Below are 22,108 nucleotides of genomic sequence, written 5' to 3'. Positions count from 1 at the left end.
GGAATGAGAAATGCCCTAGTGTTCTCCTGTCTCATGAATCTGCCCGGTACAATAGCAACAGACGATGGCAGTCTGGGCATTTTATAACTGGAAGGACCCTTACAGATCAGCCCAATGTTCTCATGTCACAGGGAACAGACCTGGAAAGGGTAAGGAGCCAGTTCAAGGTCCCAGAGCTGGCTTTGGAAGGTGCTTAGAGTTGCCTAACTGAAACCTTATTATTATTACTATTATCCCAACACCTTTAAGGGGATGATGCTCTTTTCATTCTCATTTTATAAATAAGGAAGTTGAAGCTTAGAGAGGTTATGTAGCTTGTCCAAGGTCACGCAACTTCTAATTACAGGCTGGAACTAGAACCCAGGTCTTTCTTACCCCAAAGCCTCCATTGCCAGTGAGCATATCACTTAGAAGGCACCTAATAAAGACCAAGAGAACGAAAATATCTCTAATCTCCTTGCCCCCCTGCCCCATGAACTTGGTGTGAGCAACAAGGGAGCACCAGGTCACTCTAACACCCATTTGCAAGAGAGGAAACATTTTCAAAAAGTAACCCAACCTCCCGTGCTGCTAAAGATCTGAACCGGTTCAGTCTCTCCTGAGCTCCAAGTGACGTGAGGCTGTGTGAGCAGTGGGGAGATACAGTTGTTTTGTAGGGAGTGTGGTCACTAGACTTGCAGAAACCAAACTGTACCTTTGGGGTGGAGTTTGGTGGGGTCCTGTGGGGAAGAGCTTGCAGCCAGGGGCTAACAGGAAAAGAGCCTGGCCCCTCCAGGTCCCAGGAGGCAGTTGACCTCCCTGATCCGGGGGAGTGACAGTGTGGACAGAACTTTTGTCTAAGACTCAGGTCCCAAGGTCCCCACCCTTTTTTTTCTCAAGGATCCTTTTTATTATATACAGTTTTCCCTCCAGATGGGTTCCATGTTTTGATGGAGACCATTGGCCAAACTGCACTGATTAATAACACTTTTCTATTTAATAGATGAATCCAAGACCTATCTTTGGAAAGCCTGAGCCCAGAAGTCCAATTCCTGAGTGCTGGTGTCAATGCTGCCATTTCCTGGAGTGTGACTTTAGACACGGTACCTCACCTGTCTGAGCGGCAGGGTCCTCAGGGAGAAAGCAGGATAGGGCACTTCACTGGCTTTGAGGATGAGGGGTATGTATGTCATGTTCATTCTGTTGTCCAAGGGGGTCAGCGGGAGGGAGCCATTGCTGCTGCTGACCCTGGGAACCCTCTCTCCGGATGGCTCCTTCCAGCTCAGTCTTCTGGGTGTGAACCCCAGGGTGGCCTGATATGTACCCCCCCATCCCCACAGACACCAACAACAGTGTTGATGGGGGAAGGGAGGGTAGGATGTGCTCTCCCTAGGCCTGGTAGAGAAGTCTCTCAGGTATGCCAGGCTGCTTAGAGAACTGTGATTTCACACCAGAAAATTCATGAAGAATCTGGGGGCCTGGGATCTATACTTTCTAAAAATACATGTGTGTACATGTATCTGTGTTCACGTCTCTGGGTGTGCCCATGTGCACTGTGGCCACGCGTGTGTCTGGAGGGAGACTTAAGCAGGCTGACGGGTCATCTCTCATGCTGCTTCCAGAGAAATCTTTCTTAAAGGCATAATGGATCATGTCACTCTTTTGCTGAAAATCCATAAATCCTCAGTGTCCTTAGGAAAATGACCTGGCTTCACCACTACCTCCACAGCCCTGTGGCTCTGCTTACCTCTTTAGTGAACTGGCATAATGTGAGCGCTTAATAAAAATATACTGCATGTACACTTCCTATAGGGTGACTGTGGTGGCTCCTGATGCCATGGAGGGTGCTGACTACCCTCTAAATTCCAAGAGGTTGTCTCCAAGGTCTTGCTTCTCCTCAAGGCCCCCTGTACTCCCTCTTTCCTCCTACTGGGCCCTGTGACTCTGAGGTGAAGGTTGAGGCAGCATGGGGTGAGAGACAGGTGGGAGATGGGCCGCCTAGGGCAGGGGCCAGGAACCCTCACGTTGTATATTTTGTGGTCAGTTTGGATGTTTGGTGGACAATGTGTAAATTTCCAAATGGCTCAGGAGGCTGGCACGGGGCTGGGTCAGGTAGACATTTGTGTATATGGAAGCACTCTGGGCACTCCAGCTTTTCAGGTGTGACCCACATTCACCAACACCTGCGTGTGCCAGATGATGTCACCAACATAATTGCAATGTTCCCTGATGTAGGTAATAGCATTTTCATTTTGCAGATGAGAAAACTGAGGTTCAGTGACTTGACCAACCCAACATAACAGAGAAGAGATGGTGGAAGAGCTGTGAGGGAGGGATCCTGTCCCCAGTGCTCCTCAGGGACACCCCAAAGAGATCTGACATCCTTGTTCCTCTGACTGGCCGGCTTTTTGGACACACTGGGTCTTTCGTACTTCCAGGCTATTCCCTTTCCCTGGCATGCCATTCCTTTCCTCTCCACCTGGCAAACTCCCATGTAGCTGTCATCACATAGCTGAAGAAACCTCTTCAGTGAAGTCTTCTTTGACTGTTGGAGACAGAAGAGCCATTCTGGCTGTGCCTCCACAGCACCTGGACATCCTTCTAGGATGACTTTGGTTCTAACTTGTTCTAGATTGTTGGCTTCCTGTGAGTATGGAGGACCAGTGTGGCCTCTGGGAACTCACTCAGGGCTGGGCACCGAGGGGGATATTCAAAAGTATATGGATTCTAGAACAAATCCACCTTGGCCTGATGTCAGCATAGGACTGCAGTGTTGAAGCTGCCTTTTAATGATGCTCAACTTCCTGAGGAAAAGGACGCCCATGTAAGGAACTGAGATGCTCCCCGACATCGTGGGTGACAATGATGCTGACGTTAGCTAGGGTACCATTTCCTGCATCATGTAACTCAATTTGCACTTCACATACATCTTCTTGCTGCATTCTCCCAGCATTCCTGGCTTGCATCAGTTTATTCAAATATTTACCAAGCACCTAGAGGGTGTCCCATAAAATCCTTGGAAAACAAAAGGAGGGGCTTTTGGGGTCCTAAAACAGCAATCTCAACCTTACGGTTTCCTCTTCCCCTCCCCCACTTGTGGATTTCAACAAGAGGATCTACAGGAAAACTATTTCATGGTGGCATCAGACCCTCTGCTTGGGTGGAGCTTTGGTTGGGTTATCAAGACAAAGGAACTGGATGTCAGGTATCTATGTGCGCAAGTGCCCACCCCGCTCTCCCCACATGTGACCAGAGCTGCCGTGAGGACACAGTGATGGGGTAGTGGATGGCCAGGTCCGTCACGGATGGGCTGAGATTGTGTTTTGCTGGGCGAGGTGTTCCGGAGCAGGGACTGCAGGAGTAGGGGTGGGGCTTGGACCCACTCTCAGGTCACGTCTCCCCCCTGCCCGCCTGTCTCGGAGCCCAGCATCCGAGGCGAGGCGCGTTCCTGCCTGTGACTCATCTGCGACTGTATTGTCTGGCTAGAAATCGGAGGGCGGGCGGCGGCGGCACTCCAGGCTCTGAAGTGGCTTAATGGTGTGCGGCAAGTCCACGTCACTCCCATTCCGCCTCACGTCCCCGCTCCCAGAATACCTCGTCTGGGGCCCACTGCGACACTCAGACCTGGGCAAATGCGTATGGGGTTGAGAGGGGGGGTGCGGCGCCGCGCCCCTGGCGGGCAGAGCCGGGCTGGCGGAGNGGAGGGTTCTGCGGCACCGCGGTAGACCGCGGACAGCGAGGGGCCGCAGAAGTGGGCTGGCCTGTGGAAGAGGCCACGTGACGCCGTGACGCTGATGCGGCACCAGCTCTACCGCAGTCACGTGTCGTCTGCCCAGGGGATCTCAAAACAAACCCCCCATTTTGCAGATGTCAACACTGAGATTCAGAGAAATGAAGGGGGTTGGGTGAGATAATGAGCTCCCGGCCCCAAGACTGCCCTTTGTAAGATTTTAAGCAGGGGAATGACACGGTCACCTTTTAGGAAGGTCTCCCTGGGCTCAGTGAACAAAGGGGATCAGGGGTGGGAGGCAGGTGACAGGGGAGCAGGGAAGCTGTGGCAGATGATGGGCTTAAATGAAGGCGATGGTAAAATGGAGTAAAGTGAGAGGCTGCATCTTTTGGTTTGACAGTATTTATTCAAAGTGCCTTGTGAACCAAGGTTTGGGTGCTAAGGATAGAGAAGTGAAGCATACACTGACTGCCTGTCCTCACCAAGCTTCCTGCTAGTAGAGGAGACACACACGTAATGGTGGGGTTTGTTAGATAACAGTAAGGGAAGGAACAGAGGCAGTGTATATGTGAAGACTGAACATTTAGATATAGTGGCTGCAGAAAGGCCTTGGTGAGACGGTGATCTGTAAGCGAAGACTGGAGGAGGGGAGCTAGCTGGGTGGATGTGTGGGAGAAGGGGATGCCAGGCAGAGGGACCAGACAGTAAGAAGGCCCCTGGGCAGGAGGATGCTGGGTGGGTCTGAGAAACAGGCAGGTTTGTATAGGGGCTATTTAAGAAGCAGGACAGACAGATCAGATGTAGAGGGTGAGGAAGAGGGAGTGGTTAAAGATGATTCCCTGTGTCTGCTTGGGTGTTGGTAGGTGTGGGGTGGGGGGATGGTGGAGAAATGGAGGCCCTTCCAGAGGTGGGTGAGGTGGAGACTCCAGATCTAGACAGCTCAGAGAACTACTGGTTCTCTCTGTCCTTACCACAATAAATGCTCAAGGACTATTTACTGAGTGAATGAATGATGCCATAACAGGGGTTCCATGAACCTGTGGGTGTGCATGTGATTGCCCAGAGCCCGAAGAAAGTCAGAGATTCTGGACTTTAGTGAGACACACTAATTTCAAAAGGGTTGCATCTGCCTTACCAGGCAGGGGGCTGATTTCTGGGACTGCAGTTGGGGGGGGGGTGTCCCCAAGTGGCAGAAAATCTTCCTTCTCTTCAGGAACGTCTTTATGTGAGGCTGAGACCCAGCTGGGGTCTTTCCCAATGGAGAAGAACATTACTTGGCAAGTAGCCTTCTGTAGAATCAATTGCTACCTCCTTCCTCACTGCTACCAAGGTCCAACTTCGAAGGGTTAATTTACTGTCTACCTGCATAAACCAGTCCATCTACAATATGGCAAATAGGTCTGACCAACTGGGTAGAGAAACCTGATTTAAGGCTCAGGAAACACATCACAGAGGGCACCACAAGGCATTATTTATGGCAGTGAAACATGGGAGATGACCCCACTGCTCAATAAAAGGAGAGTCTGAGCAAATTATAATGGAATAATATATAGCCATGAAATAATAGTTTTAAAGACTTTTTAATAACATAGGTAAAGATTTTCAGTATAATGTTAAGAAGGAAAAAATCCCCAGGTTATATATAAAAAAGCAGGTTATAGAACTCTGCATACAACATGATCCTTATTTTGTAAAAAAGAAAAAACAACAAAAAAAAACTAGGGAATATATTCATATGTAGAAAAAATTTGAAAGGAAATAGATGCAAATATTCACTCATTGGACTCTCTGGGCAGTGGTGGGGTTAAGGAGAATTTTTGTGTTTTATATTTTTTATGATTTTCCAAATTTTCTACAATGAACATTTATTTTATAATCTGAAAAATCATTAAAATGAAGATTTGAAAAAACCTTTCAGGCTAACAAAGACTAATTAAGTGAATAAGTGATAGTTAATTAATTGAAAAACTTTAAAGCTAACTTAATTGCCTTTAACCATGCCATTTGTTATTGCAAAGATTTAAAAAATTGTCTTTGAACTTACTGATAAGGGGCTTTATTAAAATGTTAGGTAAATAATTTCCATTGTTTTTAACCCTCATCAAAATTTCCCTGGCGCTTGAGCAAGTCCTATTTGCCAGATTTTTGAGGGAATGGTTTCTGCCACAAACCTTAATGTTTTATTTTCAGGCAAGCTATACACTTGGCAAAAATAATAACAATAGACCTTATGTTTGTAAAACACTTTATAATTTGCAAAGCATACTAAGTGCTGGGTACTATTCTAGGCTCTGAATATAGGAGATGTCATCATGAACAAAATGATTAAAAGACCCTGCCTTTGAGGTATTTATATTGATGAGAGTAGACAATAAACAAATGAATATGATATAGAGGTGTTAGAGGTGATAGTGCTATGGGAAAAAAAATGGAGAGAAGAGGGATAGGGAATAAATGGCGGTGGGGGGGGGAGTTGCTCTTTTAAATCAGTTTGATTACTGTCTGAATACAAAACATGAAGGTATCTCTAAAAATTCTCTGGCCCATGGAAAGTTAACATGGAGGTATAAAATGATTGAAGATATCCCAGAGGAAGCATTCCAATAACTAATTACACATCATCTAAGATACAGTGTACTAATTATCAATTTTATAAACTCATAAAATTATAATGAGTCATAGGGATGTTTTAAGTATTCTATACCTAGCAACATTAGATAGTCCTTAACCTTTCTCAGCCTCAGTGTTCTCATCTATGCAATGGGGACAATTTCAGTACCTAAATCAGAGGACTGTTTTCAGAATCCAAAGAGAAGTGCTTATGCATGGAACACAGTGTGTGTTCAGTGTATGTTCATAATGCAGATGCAGCAAGGCCACTGGGAATGGTCCATTTGACATTGCCACATGTTTCCTGTATATTACTACTTCAGTCCTCACAAATGTAATGGGAGGTGTGTAATATTTGTTCCCACTTTCAAGAGGAAATTGAGGCTCTGAAAGATAAATCTTCTGCCCAGAATCCTATGCTCTAAACCTAGGCAGTTGGCTCCAAGCAGCCATGTTCTCAACCACAGCTCCATTTTGTGCTCACTTGCCAAGGGGCTCCAGAAGCCCTCCTGGCCTCAGTTTCTACTTTTAGGAGGCTGAGAACAGATTTAGACCTTCCCACCCCTTACCCTGTGCTCAGAGCACCTCCAGGGCAACGGCTTCAGGTAATAGGCCAGAATGTGTCTGTTTACTCCCACAGACTTAAGGTAATGCCCATATCCCCATCACATTACCTTTGGGCTGTGTTCCACAAGCTTATGTGGACCGGGAGACACTCACCTCCTAATTAGTTCCTGATTCACTCTTTGTGGAAGAAGAGGACTGAGAATTATGGAAGATGCAGGCATGTGACACCCAACTGGGTGAATGGGGGTGGGGTACAGATGAAGAAGAGGAGCAAGGGGGCTTCTGTATTGAAGGAGCCCTGAGGAGGCAGCCCATTCTGCCTGTCTTACCGAGTCCCCATCAGGCAACATGTGAACAGACTCACCCCTCCCCTGCCCTGTTCCGGGCGGCTGGGCCACAGGTGGCCAGGACAAGCATGGATGTCCACAAGCTGGATTTTGTTTTCTTCTCAACAATGCTCCTGGCACCTACACTCTCCCAGTCACCTGAAAGATCCCAGAATCCTCCCCTAGATCCTGGGCCTCGCCTGCTCTGCTCTGAACCTGAGGCCCCAGCTGCACAGGCAAGCAGATCTCTTCCTGGGGACCTTCCACCTCTGAAGTCCTGACCTCTTGGTCAGCCACTGGCTCCATTTCCTCTCCAAGGTTCATCATTTCTGGTGCCTCCTGGCTCAGTGGGCTGGAAGGTCAGCATGGAAACAGGGTTGGGACCCCTCAGGCCTTCTGCTGTCTCCTCGCCCTGGCAGCTGCCCCCCCTGCTGCTTTCTGCTGCTTGTCTGAACCATCACTACTGGAACATCCATGCCACCTGACAGCCTAATGGCTCCTCAGGGAAAGCAATCCTCCCAGCCCCACCCCCTCCCAAACCACACAGTGGAGAGAGGTTGCAGAATCCCCTTGCACCCACTGTGAGAGATGCGTGAGAAGCCCTGCGCCAGGGCAGCAGACATCAGCCAAGGGCAAAAAACCCAACCCCTCCCCCCCCCCCAAACCAGATACAGTCATTTCCATCCTGGATGGATACGGTGTGGTAGGGAGGAGAAAACCTTGGGGAGGAGGGAATGTCTGAGAAAGGGCAGGCCTCAAGTTTTGCATCACAATTAGATGTCAACAAGGCCTGGGGGGGGGATTCAAAGGCCTCCCCCAAGGGGGATTGGTGGGGGGTCTAGTCTCCCCAATCTCAGGGGAATTCACTCTGCTTTCAGCATCTACTGGTGCTGGACACTTCATAAAATGACACCTGTAGCCAACCTGATTTGAGTCCTGGCTGTGTGCCAGACACCATGATAGCTCCCTGCCCGCCCCCCCCACAAGCGTCATCTCATTTAATTCTTTCAACACGCATTCCCCATGTTGCAGATGGGGAAACTAAGGCTCAAGAGAGGTTAAGTGTTTGTCTAAGGTCACACAGCTAGGCATAGGAAGTCAGTCAAGCACATACTGTGGTACCAAAGCCCTTAAACATTATGCTCACAACAAAATCGTGCCTACTTGTCAGCAGAGGAAACTGAGGCACAGGAGGTGAAGTCAGGGTGTTTGAGGAGAGGGTCTAGAGGGGCATCCTCAAGACAGGTGCCCTTGGGACTGTGTGGATCTAGACCAAGGATCAATCTCCTGGAGCCCCTGACTCTCACACCTGTCACTTATGCCTTCGCCTTCCCTGCCACCCCCGCTTGGCCACCCCCCTGACAGCGGCGTGGGATCAAGAGGGCAGCCCTGGGTCTTCTGTGCCAGAGCCCAGAGCACAGAGCCGATGGGGGNGGGGGGCGGGGACGCCCCCTCTCCCACCGCTGGTGCTGAGATAAGGCACCGAAGCGGGGGTCTTGGCCAGGGTGACCCGCCCGTCGGAGGGTCAAACTTCCTGGCTCAGGGGTGGGGGTGGGTTCTAGCTTCCAACTCCGCAAAGCCGGGAGCCCCTTCCCTCTTCCACCCCGTCCAAAAGTGCGTCCTAGTTTCCTCCTCTTGGGTGGGTTGTTCAGGGGTCCCGAAACCGAGGGCGCGGGACGGGGGAGGCTGTCTTATGCCCCCTACTCGTGGTGGACGCTCCGGGAGACCCTCCCTTCCCCGTGGCTATTGGGCGTGCTCTAGGGGTAGCCTTGGCCNGGCTTCTCTGCCCCAGTTCCAGCCCTGCCCTGCCGCAGCCCCGCCCGCTTGCCCGTCGGCCCTGCGCCGCCGCCCAAGCCACTGCCGTCCGCTCCCGGGCCCCCTAAGCGGCGCGCCTCTCNGCAGGGGTGAGGCTCGGGTCATCCCTGCGATGGGGGCACGCGGGAGGGGGCAGGGCCGAGCCGCGCCCCTCTGTGCGCAGCCAGCCCGACACCCACACAGCTGCAGGCAGGAAGGGCGCGGAAGGGAGGCCCAGAGATGCCAGACGGACAGGCATGTGTAGAGAATGACATACAGACAGGTGGGAGCAGAGAGAGAGAGACAGACACACAGACATGTGCAGAGAAGGGTAGACAACGGTATGTGCAGGGAAGGACAGCCAGACAATTTGGTCACAGGAGAAACTGGGAGGGGCAGTCGAGACCGGCAGGGTCTCTGCTTCCAGTTGACAGATGAGTTCTGAGGCATGTTGGGATGCCAGGTAGGGCCGGCTGAAGCCTTCGTCTCCTGAGCCATCAGCTCGCCCATTTCCTTCACCCCTCGCCCCACTCCGTGCCCTCTGTACCCTCCTCCCCACACAGCCCAGGCACAGAGCTTGGCCCCGGCACATGGACCTGCTCTGTCCACACCGTACTCTGGGGCCGTGGACAAGTTCGGCTCATCTCCCAGGCCTCCCGACTTCATTACAATAGAGCTCCTCTACTGCATCCCTGCTACATTGTGGTGCTCTCCAGTTATTTATGCCTCCTCTGCTTGACTGGGAGTCCCAGGAGGGAAACCCTTGGGCTCCAGTACAGAGCCTGCACTCTAAATTTGATGAATGGTTTAATGAAATACTTTGTTGATAACTCTCAACAAACTCCCATTCTGTTGGATGGCCGCTTGAAAGTGGCTCTCAAAAAAAAACACAAAGAGTTATACATGTTCATGATTGAATTTGAAGAAGTGGAGGAGCCATGGGATAGCTCTGAGGAGAAGCCAGGCCCCATGGTGCTACAGGAGGGTGGGCACAGAGCAGGCTCTGGGGGAGATAACAAACCTCACTCCCAGTTCTGCTACCCATCATGTCTTGGGCATCCCTGGATGGAGGGCCAGAGGGACCTGAATAATCTAGTGCCTTCCATCGTGAGGACAGTTCTCAGCCTTCNTGTGTGGGGGGGGGGGGAAGGAAATGGGACCAGAACGAAGGGAAACATCTTTGAGAGTATTAAGAAAGGGGAACTGAGAGTCTCTTTGTCCAACCCTGTATATTTATCTTTATGGACGAATAAATAAAGGACTAGAGAAAAGAGGGGACAGGCCAGGGCCAGAGAGGTAGGATTGGAGGTTCTAGGACTTCCAGGCCAGGGCTGTGGCCACTGCATAACCTGATAAAACATGACCTTGACCTTCCTGAGCAGATGCATTGCAGGTGATCTTTGCAGGATCAATATTCCGGTTGTTAGTAGTTTTACCTGTGAGCTGTCCAATGGCAAGACTATGTGTATGTGTTTTGTGGGTTGGCACTTTGAAGGAGAACTTGTGGAAGGCTCTACCCTTTAAGAGTTTATTCCCCTCCACCCCCCATTTGAGCACCAGTGGTCTGACAAACCTGGCTTATTCTTCACATTGGAACCTGGAACTGGTTTCCACTGGGCTTAGTGATGTTGGGTCTAGCTTTGCATCTGCAGATACATGTTAGCGTGGGACACTTGTGAAACATCAAAAGGCAAAGGAAGAACTTAGAAAGTGGTCACTGTTAATACTGAGGTTTCTTTTTCTTGTCATTGTAGAACTCTACAAATGTTTTTAACTGGAGTGAGCTTGCTCACTATCTCTCTTCTCTTATCCCACATCACACATTTAATGGCTCCTTAGCATTGCATCAGATGATTGTATTATAACTTATATACCAAATCCTCTATTGCTGGGTGCTTAGTTTCTAGTTTTTCTCATGTCAAGACAATACTGCAGTGAACATTCTCATGGGTAAGTCTCTGCATCTCCATGATTATTCTTTATTTCAGTGGGTATACCCATGGATTTTTGAGGCTTTCTTCTAGATTGGGTCAGAGCTGCAAGAGAGACATCTCCTGGGGATCAAAGAAACACAGTGGTGTTTATGGTCTCTTTGACCAAGGGGGAGTGGGAGGGGGAGGGAGGCTGGAGGGAAGAACTTTTGGAAGTCACGTAGTGACAGTGAAGTACCCAGAGAGTCCTCAAGTGCCAGTCTATGGGGATTTGCCCTAGAGTGTGCTCTGTATTACCTCTGTCACTCATAGAGTGTGGTCAACTTATTGATTCTATAACTGGGAGGAATCTTCTGATACTACGGGTGTGGAGGGGAGGGGGGAAAATCGCTCAGGATGGTCTGGCTCTTGGGTGGGTATCTGTATAAAAATCTGTTACACCTTTTGGGAAAGTCACCTCTTGCTAGTATATTGCTTATACAGAATTATGTCAAAAGCATCTTCCCAGTCTTGAATTACATTGCTCCATGGATTGCCTTGGCTTTAGGGGGTGGAGGGCACACCACAGTCTAAAACTAGAAGCAGGTAAGGGAGGGAAACCGATTCCACCAGCTTTTCAAAGAATTTTCCTTTTTTCCTTTGGTTCTTGTTAAAGGCCCCCTTGACTGTGTCTTGGTATTGTTAGGAGAGATGAAGGAAGAGGCCTGGGTTCCTGCTCCCTGGGGGGTGGGGTCCAGGAGCAGGGCCCTTTTAGGGTCCACAAGCCAACAGGTTCAGAGTCAAGTGCTGAGGTAGAGGGAGGAAGCTCAGGGGTGCAGAGCTATGTGCCAAACCTGAAGCATCTCCTTCTGGAGCTGCTCTCTGCTGAGAGCTCAGAGGAGTCTGCACTGTCACCCCACTTTACAGATGAGGAGACTGAGGTCCTCTGAATTCAAATGACTGTCTAGAGTTGCACAGTTCTTTAAGCTGCACCCGGTAAGGTGATGAAGCACTTTAGAAATAGGCAAAAAAGATGATCGAGTGTCTTTTTAAATTGAATATTAGGTCTACCTCACACGTGGTTATCTGTTTCTGTAGGAGTTTGTGCCTTTCATGGTCTCTGAGATATTTTCCTATTTCATAAGTTGAAGAAAACTGATTGTAATGCACAGTATTCTTGTCTATTGAGATGCACGTGAATGTTGTCAGGTGAGGTTAGTTGATACCTTAGGAGTTGGCAAAAAGCTATACATGTGGCTGTGCTTTGGTTTCACCTCTAAATTGTGTATAGCACCTCATTGGTTCCCTTGTTAATAAATGAGTTAAAGTCTTTGGTAAGTGTTCATTTATGTTGGTATAACAGTTATGATTTTATCCTTTAAAAAATGTATCTTTATGGGTGGTAAGCTTGGAACTGCTTCCAGGTGGGTCTTACACCAGAGCTTTGTCTTTAATTGGAGGCATCAGGGCCTTGGGCCCTCACAGGAGAAAGAAATTAGTGTGGGCTCAGTCAATCCTAGAGGGCTTTCTGTAAGAGGGGAAAGGATTTAGAGAGGGAGGCTTTCCAGGGCAGAGGGCATGGCCTGGGGTGAGGAAGAACTATGTGTGCTGGTAAAGAGGCCTGTCTGAATGAAGGGTGGGCTCTGGGGTGCCAGGAGCCAGCAGGGGGATGGCTGGGAGAGCCTCGGTAAAGGAAGCTGCCTCTGATGCTGTAGGCAGCAGAGCCACCATAGGCTCCTGAGGGAGGAAGGGACGTAATGAAATGGACTGTTAAGAAGGCTGGTTTCTTGGTTCCTAAACTCTTCTGGGGATTTAATAAGCTTTGACCACCCTTACTCCTGGCGGGAGGGGCTGGGGCAGGCTGTCTCCCCTGTAGGATGGAAGCCGCCCTTCCAGAGCCCTGAGAGAGGTCTCCAGGTGCTGAAGGGCAAAAGGCAGCCCCTCCTCTGGGGGACTTAATTCTGGGCTTGCTTGAAGGTTAGTATTCGGGGTAGAGCTTAATTCAGGGCAAACTGGCCGAGGAGTGAGCAGGATCTGCTTAGAGACCTTTCTGCTGCTGCTCCCAGGACGGTCATGACATGTCCTCATAGAGACCAGATCGTCTGTTAGCCACACTACATGCATTATTTAATTTCATCCTCCAGTGTCCTGTAGAGGGGCGCAATATTTTCTGATTTTTCACATGCAGCAAAGAAGCTTATGGAGGTCAAGTAACTTGCTCAATATCACATAGCTAATTAGGGACAAAACTCAGATTTGCACCCAAGCCTGCCTGACCCTAAAACAAATAAAGCCAAAATTAACACAGTCTCTCCTTTGTAGGGCTCACTGCCTACAGAGTGTGACAGACGTTAACCCCTGAGTCACAGAGATAGAGGTAAAGTTGCAACGATGGGACATGCTGCCAGAAGCCTGTGAGAGAGTGTTATAGGAGGCGTGACCTATACGGGTGTGAGATGAGGCAGGAGAAATGGGCAGGAGTCAGGATTGCTTTTGATCCTGAAAGCAATGGAAGGCATTAGAATATTTTAAACAATATTGGAGGAGTGGTAGTAGCATAATCAGACCTGCATTTTGAAAAGACACCTTTATTGGCAGTGTGGAGATGGTTGGGGGCGAGACAGAATGGAGGCAGGAAGGCTGGTGAGGTGGTGATCAATTTGGTGCAGGAGAGAAGTGATGGTGGCCCTGGAGATAGAGGGAGATAGACCAGTCGGCAAGAGTTGTCAGAGGTAAGGTCAACAGGACTTGGTGATGTCTTGACTATTGGAGTTGAAGGAGTGGGTAGAGTTAAGGATCATCCCTGGATTTCTAGTTAGTAAAACTGGATGGATGGTGTTGCCATTCATTGAGGAGCAGAGCACTGGAAGTTTGGGGAAGATTAATATGGATTTGATTCTATACATGTTGAATTTTAGGAATAATAAGTAGCAGAACTCTGAGAGGAGTCTAGGCCACAAAGACAACCTATGGACTGAACTCCAGGCTTAGATATGGAGGCTTTGGAATTGACTGATATATCCATCTATTTATTCATGTATCCATCTACCCTCCCATGATTCCATGTGTCCTTTCTTCTTTCCTGGTATCATCTATCCATTTGTCCACTCATCCACCCATCTGTGTTCTCACTTATTCACCTATCCCTTCTCCTACCTTCCCCTCCACCCATCCATCTCCTTCCTCTTATTTATCCACCTACCTATCCTCTCACACGTCTACTTATTCTCCTTCCTATCCGTTTAACCATATGCACTTATTGATGCCTACTACAAGCCCAGCACTTGGCTGTGTACTGGTAAAAAATTAAAAAAAAATAATGTAGAAAACCAAGTCCCTGCTCTTAAGGAGCCTGTGATCTATTAGGAGAGGCAGATGTATGAACCCATGGTTACAGAAAAATTTATTTTCTGTGCCAGATGTGCACAATGGAAGAACAATTCCCCCAATGTGAGAAAGTTAGGAGAGGCTCTTTTGAGATTGTCTTCCTTGAGTTGAGTTTAAAGTTCCATTAAACTGTCAGGGATGGAGTAACTTGGAATATTCATAGCAAAGTTGAGGGTGAGTGAGCGGTGTGTTATGAGAGAGGACTGAAATCGCAGGTCCATAGTGTTTTCCAACACCAGCAACTAATTCTCCAAATTCCCAGATACCAATTGGCTGTCCATCAATTCAATTCAATTCTGACATGAACTACGTGGTGTTAGCATAGATACCCTGTAACTGAATGGCTCAATGCCACAACACGCTTGCCACTTTAGATCCCAATTACAAGGCTACACTTCTGGCTCTAATTAGAGGTTTCCCTTGATTCTCTCCTTGGGTTCAGTAATTTGCTGGAATAGCTCACAGAACTCAGAGAGAGATTTTAGTTATGTTTATCAGTTTATTACAAAGAATACAACTTAAGAACAGCCTGATGGAAGAGATGCAGAGGCAAAAAAGTATTTGGGGGATTAGTGTGTGGTTTCCATGACCTCTCTGGGAACATTACTTTCCCAACCAGCATTTGACGTGAATGTTGACATGTTCACCTACCAAGAAACTCATCCAATCTCATTGTTCAAGAGTTCTTATATAGCTTAATTTCCAGGTCCCCTTCCTTCCCACCTCCCCACCCCCACCCCACTCCTCTTCTCATAGGTTATTGGGTGGAGCTCAAAGTTCCAAACCTATAATCGTTTGATCTTTCTGGTGACCATACTCACTCTGAGGCTATGTAGAGACCCCATCTGAAACCACCTCATTAGCACATACTTAGGTGAGATCAAAAGGGCTTGTAATGAATAATAACAAAAGACACTCCTACCACTTAGGAAATTCCAGGAATCTTGGGAACTCTGTACAAAACCCAGTATAGTAAAAGATGCTCCTATCACTCTTAACACCCTGGAGATTACAAGGATTTTACGAGCTTTGTGCCAGGAACCCAGCCAAAGACCTAGTGTATTTCTCACTGTACCACAGTACGTCGTAAAGGCCTTGAATGACAGAGTGAGGTCTTTGGGGGTCTTTTATGGAGAGGTTTGACCTGATCATGTTGGTGTTTTAGAAGACCTCTCTGGCTACCTTGTGGAAGATGGGTTGGAATATGTGTGTGCGGAGGGGATCAAATGGTCCAGTCTCTGCAGAATGAGGACTTGGGCCAATGGTGTGCTCTTGGTTCGGCCCCTGGGGTTGGCCAAGGCCCCCACATTTGGCTTGGACCCAAACCCTATTTTCACTTCACTTATTTTGCCAAGGGTAAAGTCAAGACAGCCAGGCTGAAGGTTGTGGCGTGAGGAAGATTCAGGTATTCTCTATTTTCCAGGGTGGCATATTGTATTCTCCCCCTCCCCGCCCCCCACGGTCTTTAGTTTTGTGGTGTTCCCTCCAGGTTATGGCTTCTCTAGACTTTCATCAGTTGCTCACTGGCTTATTTGTCAAGGTCATTAGGAAGTATCCATGCCCCACTTTTCTGCCTCTATAATTTGTATTCACAAAACCCATTAACTTCCCATCAGTCACGCCATGATGTTTCCTTTGGCCCCGTGAAATCTCCATCCTGGTGACTGGCCAATGACACCTGACAGTATTCAGTCCAGGTGAAGATGCTACAGTGAGTCAGATGTGGCCCCAGCCTTCAAAAAACTTGCAGCAAGGATGAAAGATTGATCTGGAGGGTTCCAATGATCTAGACCAAGGAACACCAGTGTGTGGAAGGGGAAACAGCTCAAGTTACAGACTTAGGCAGACCTGGGTTCAAATCTTTGCTCTCTGCTCACTGGGTTATGACTTTGGGCAAGTCACTTTACTTTCTCTGAGCTTTAGTTTATTCATATGTGGAAGGAGAACTAATATTTACCTATTTTAGTTTAGAACTTATATTTTAGTATCAATTAATAGAAATGAAGTTGAACTATTTTAAGCAAAAAAAGAAGAATTTACTAGGATCCAAATCTGGGTTTTTTGATGTCCTGGAGTGGAGAACAGAGAAACAGGTGGGAACCCACCTCTCATCTCTGCACCCCTCTCTTCTTTCTCCATTATTCCATAAAAATTTCACACTACAACTTGGGGGTGAGTTCACAGCACCTCATTTCTGGATACAAGCAAAACTAGCTGACCATCTTTCAACCACAAGTCCAAATTCCCAAGAGAGAATCTGTTTGGCTGAGCTGCGTTAGGTGTCTACCTCTGGTCCAATCACCTGTGACCAAAGGGGTGGGGTCATCTAGCACAAACATGCCAGCTTGTGGACGTATGCATAAGCAGGGGCTAGTTTTCAGAGAAAATGGAGATTTGTGAGTTGGACAAGACTACCAAAGGTGTTTCCTATGTTATCTCAAGTTTTGGGGGAAGATTTAATAGGATAATGAAATTTGGCACAATTTCTGAGATAAACCATAGGCTGTATAAATAGGTATACATAGGTAGCTGTGATTATTCATTCATTGCCTTGTGCAATAAGAACTTATTTGAATGCCTGGTGTGTACTAGATCCTCCACTAGGTGCTGAGGACAAAGCTTGAAAAATGAGAGTAATAAAAGTGGAACTATCTCACAGGGCTGTCAGGATTGAAAGGAATAATACAAGCAAAATGTTTAGTATAGTTCCTGACACTTAGTGAAGGCTCAATAAATGTTGCCTACAAATGCTGAATGAATAATTGCAAAAGAGCAAAAAAAAAAAAAAATGTGGCTTTTCTATCTGCTTTTTGGTTCCCTGGCCACCGGACTGAGACATCTTTGGTTACAAAAATAGAATTCAGTGATCAAAATAATGTCAGCTGCCAGACTGACAGTTTTCAGATGGTGCATTTGAGTCCAATTTAAAAGTTTAGAAAAATAACATTGGCATCTTCTGAACTCAAGTACTTAAATTATTAACAAAGTTAAGTTAGTTAAAAATACCCATGTGCAACCTGTGATTGTCTTTATTTTCCTGATCAAGAAAGGATGAACCCATCCATCTATAGGAGAATAAATTGTGGATAGCCACATACGGAACATAGCAATGATAATAAACATACTACAGCCACAAGAAATGTATGGGCAACTCACAAACAGGGCTGAGCAAGAGAAGCCAGACACTGAATGATTCTATTTATATAATGTTCCAAAATAGGAAAAGCACATCTACCGTGTTGGAAGTCCGGGCAATTTGCCCTTGGTGAGGTATTGGTTGGGAGGGGGCTTTAGGTGTGCTGGTAATGCTGTTTCTGATCTGGGTGCTGGATACAGAGGTATATTTTGCTTGTGAAAATTCATGGAACAGTACACTGATATGCATTTCAATGTATGTATATTATACTTTGAGAAAAAGTCTTTAAAGAATCAAAAGAGTGCCTCATTTTTGTGCATCTGCCCATCTGAGGCGGTCTAGGCTGGTTCCCAGCTGGAAGGTGGAGAAGAAACTCGGATTCCAGGCAGAGGGGCAAAGGGAAGGAGCTAATATTTATTCAGTCCATGAGTGAACTTTCTTTCCATGCTTAGTGACAAAAGTAGTTTCACTTCTAAACGACATTTTTTCTTTTTGTTTATTTTTAAATAATCGCTTGAATATTGTGAATCTTGAAACAGAGGGTGCTTCACTCTACNAAAGTCTGACGCTTAACCGACTAAGCCACCCAGGCGCCCCTGAATATTGTGAATCTTGAAACAGAGGGTGCTTCACTCTATGGTGGTGGTTACTTACAGTCAATTTTGGGGATCTGCCTCTGGCAAGTGCAGGAATTGTGTCTTTCAGTGCCATCTTCAGTTTTTTCTTTTATTTCTTATCCTTATTTTTCCTTTGTCCCAATTCACTCAGTTATTTAAAAAAATATTGTAATCCATGTGTTTCTCTTGTCCTGATTCACTCACATATTTAAAAAAAATTGAGATGTGTATATGTTTCTTTTGCTCCTAGTTACTCACTTGTTAGAGAAAACATTATACATAGTATGTGTGTGTGTTTTAAGTGGCTTTGATTCTCTTTGGAAGAATATGGTGTATGAATAAACCAGTGGTGCGGAACACATTTATAGAAACCCTGCATACGTGGCAGGCATTTCTACCATCCTTTTTAGAGGATAGTTATGGGGAGGAGGCGTGGCTCAGGAGGGGTTGGCCTGGCACATAGTAGGTGCTGGAGGCATTTGTGAGGCATTTGCCAGTGGGAGATAGGGTGGAATACAGAGGATTGCATGAGGGCTTTGCATTCTCTAAGTCCTGGAAAGCACAGAGAAGTTCACTCTGGACTGAGTTTAGAGCCAGAAAACCTGAGTTTGCTTCCTGTTCTGCCCTTTATCTGCTGTGCTTCCTGTGGCAAATCACTTACTCTTTCAGAACCTGGTCTAGTAAAAGGGTCTTAACGCAGCCACTGCCTGAGACCTGGGTCTCTAGCATCTTCAGCTTATGGCCCCCTCTGCTGGGGCAGCAGCTAGCACGCGTGAAGGGGATTCTTAACTCTGCCTCTCTTTTCTGTCCTGGTCCTCTCCCCCAGAGTTTCTGGTGACTCTTGGGGACTCAGGAACATCTCCATATCGCCCACACATACCCACAAGGCTCAGAAGAACGCAGAGAAGCCTAGAACCCAATTCGACCACTCTGGGGGGCTTTGCTGCCCTCTGCATCTGCCCCCTCTCCCCCCCCCCCCAAGGCAGGCATAGTAGCTTGGGGACTTAGGATTGCTGAGACAGCTGGATGGGCAGAGAGACGTAGGGCCCCTCTTTCTCCCTCCCTTGGAAGGCAGTCTGGCTGCTATTCATTTTGAGTTGACTAGAATGGACTTGAAATACTGGCGGGAGAACTTGTCCCCTAGCAGTACGGTAACCATGCCATCCGAATTCAGCACAGTGCATGAAACATTCACACCCCGGCCCGGAGCAGCTGAGCCTTTACACATGGGGAAAGGCAAGGTAGTGGGCAGCAGAGCCTTATGAATTCAGCCCTTTGGGGAAGGAGCTGTTTTCTCAGCATCTCTGTTGGGACTCTCGCCTTGTTCATTTTCACCCCCACACAGGCATTCTGCCTCCTAAAGCAGGGCACTCAGTGGCCTTGATGTAACTTCTCCTCAATTCAGTCTTGAAGAAAGGATGCCCCTCTACCCTGCCACCATGGAGCTTCTTAGATCAATCCATGTCCTTGCTCCAGACCTTCAATAGCTTCCTGTTGCTCTGGGTCAAATCCACACTGGAAATGACAGTGAAGATTCTTTCTGATCTGGTCTCTGCCCACCTTGCTAGGTTCTATTCCAACCACTCTCCACTCAGCCCCTGGGCTCCAGCTGCCCCTAACATCTGAACACCCTTTTCTTCAGTGGCTTCTCTGACTGTGTCGTCTCTGAGGTTGAACGAATTGCTTTGTGTTAGGGATCTGGGGTTCCCTAACAGGCTTCACATTTCAAAATGATGGAAATTGTGTAATTTTGTATCTGTGCATACATGCCTCCCCATTTGTGAGTCTTTGGAGGGCAGGGCCCTGCTTTGTTGAATATTGTGTCCACAGTTTGGGGTCTGGCTCAGGGCTCCATATACACACTTCCTGTGCAAATGGAGTTGAATCACAAAGGCACAAGCGATTGACCGGGATAGGGAGCTGCCTCCAGAGGCCCTTCAGGTGCACAGACAGATCTGCCCCCAGAGCTTAATGGTCGCAAACGGCATCATTGTAGCTCTTTCTCTCTCCCTGCCTAGTCTCAGTGTGTCACATCTAGCTCTCCTCCACCTCCTCCTCCTCCCATTTGATACTTCAAAGCTTCCCAGGAGAACTGTAGGTTTCTTAAGAGAACAATATCCATGACTGCTAAATAAATAAGCTATATTCACAGACAATTCAGCAAAACTAGTTTTGGTGAGAATGACTTATCAGGAGATTGATGGCTGTGTACAAGTCCTTTGGAAAGCAAAACAAAGCACGCTTTTTATTTTAAGATGCTTTTAGACTTATGAAAATGTTGCAAATTAGAATTCATGTATATTCTTCATCCAGTTTCCCCTCATGATAACAACTTCCAGAACCATAGTCCAGGAAATTAGCAGTGGTACAATCCAACAATATAATTATTGTACCTTATACGAATTTCACCAGTTTTTCTCAAATGTTCTTCTCAAATGTTCTTCTGTTTCAGGATCTGCTTCAGAGTCCCACACTGCGCTTGGTTGTTGTGTCTCCTCACATTCCTCCAATCTGTAAGAATCTCTCCTTTCTTTAATTTCATAACCTTGGCATTTCTGATGAGTACTGATCAGTTACATAGAAGCTTTTTATTTGTTTCTGGTTCCTGGTTGGTTCCCAGAAGACTGAAGTTCCTGGAGGTCTGCTTTTAGGATGAGTTCTGGACAAGTGCTTCTTTTTCTTTTGCCCCTCTCAGTCTTCTGGGTTCCCTTGGGATTCTCTGGAGCAAGAGTCAGTTGGTGGAGGGCAAGCATTATGTGGAGGTGATTAGTGTTTCCTGACCTTGGGTTTTCACCATCATATTCAGAGTTCCCTGTCACATCTGCAGTCAGTTATGCAATTCGCCATGCATGCTGACTTAGGATTGGATGCAGATTCCCTCTTGTTCCCCCTTTTCTGAGAATCGTTCTCTATTCCTCCCCTCTTCCATTTGTCCCCTGTTGGTGACATATTAGAGGAGACTCCAGGGCTGGCAGACCTGATGTGCACACTTTTCTGGAGTCACACTCTGGGATACCTTTGCCATTTGCAGGAGGCAGTCAGTGGTGGGTTGGAAAGTGGGACAGTGTGCTAATCCTTATGGTGTCCTGCACTGATGGGATTGTGTGGCCCATGGGGTTGGGGACAGGAGCAGAGGCCTGGGGGAGTAGTCAGCTGGGGTAACAGAGCATCAGTCAGCTCAGCCCCCATCACATTCAGAGATTCTCCTCTAGTGATGAGCCTGGGCTTTCTGAGGGACAGTGGAAGAACACGCTTGGACCTATTCATGTTAATTAATTAATTCACTCAGATATTCATTCATTCATCTGTTTATCTGACCAGTATACGTCTTGGTTGGTTATCTATTTTTGGTTGGTTATCTAAATTATTGTTTTTCTTGTCGCTGTCATTGTTATTAAGTCTGTGTAGGTATGGGGATATAGAGATGAATTAGACTCAGGCCCTGTCCTCACAGGGCTCATAGGGACAGACAGACCATAGAAGATCTCAGTACCATGTGATAAGGGCTCTGTTGAAGGGTTGGGACCAAGGGGGAGTGAATGACTTAACTGTGACAGGGATGTGCAGTGGATGGGGCAGCTGCCTGTAAAGGACTTAGAAGGGTTAGTAGCAAATAAGGACGGGACTGATCTTCCAGGTAGGGTAACAGCATGTACAAAGGCCTGAAGTGGAGAAAGCCTGGGGTTGACTGAAGGAATAGAAAGCTCCCTACTCCTTTACTCTTTCCTTCATTCATCCACCCATTTGCTGTGGACAGGCTGTGTGCTGGGCACAGGGCCTCCAAGGTAAGGGGCATCTGGTCTTGCGTAAGGGTCTTAATATCAGGGCAAGAAGATGGACAGTTATTACGAGAGCAGAAATATACACATATTTCTTAGGGAGGAGAGAGCAATGGGTAGGGAAGGCTTCTTGGAAGAGGGTATCTTTGAGGTTTGACTTGAGGAAGAGTTGGATGAGTGAAGAATCAGAGATGGTCACTCTACTGGGAGAGTAACATGTGCAAAGGCCCCGAGGACATGTGTTCATTTGTGCACTGATATACCCATTCATTC

At 47.4% G+C, this 22,108-nt stretch overlaps 1 long non-coding RNA gene across 3 annotated transcripts in view; it reads left to right on the top strand.

Moving 5' to 3' along the window:
* The window catches only part of LOC144224518 (uncharacterized), a 30,635-nt gene extending 28,876 nt beyond the window's left edge, over positions 1 to 1,759 (top strand). For all 3 annotated transcript variants that reach the window (XR_013333074.1, XR_013333073.1, XR_013333072.1), the window contains exon 6: positions 983 to 1,759. This is a non-coding gene — a long non-coding RNA (uncharacterized LOC144224518). The remainder of the gene's footprint in view (positions 1 to 982) is intronic.
* The last annotated feature ends 20,349 nt before the right edge of the window (positions 1,760 to 22,108 follow it).

Source organism: Crocuta crocuta, unplaced genomic scaffold, assembly GCF_008692635.1.
Source record: "Crocuta crocuta isolate KB4526 unplaced genomic scaffold, BGI_CrCroc_1.0 scaffold152, whole genome shotgun sequence".
Taxonomy (NCBI): domain Eukaryota; kingdom Metazoa; phylum Chordata; class Mammalia; order Carnivora; family Hyaenidae; genus Crocuta; species Crocuta crocuta.
The sequence above is the reverse complement of the archived record's forward strand: the minus strand, read 5'-3'. Positions and strand labels throughout refer to the sequence as shown.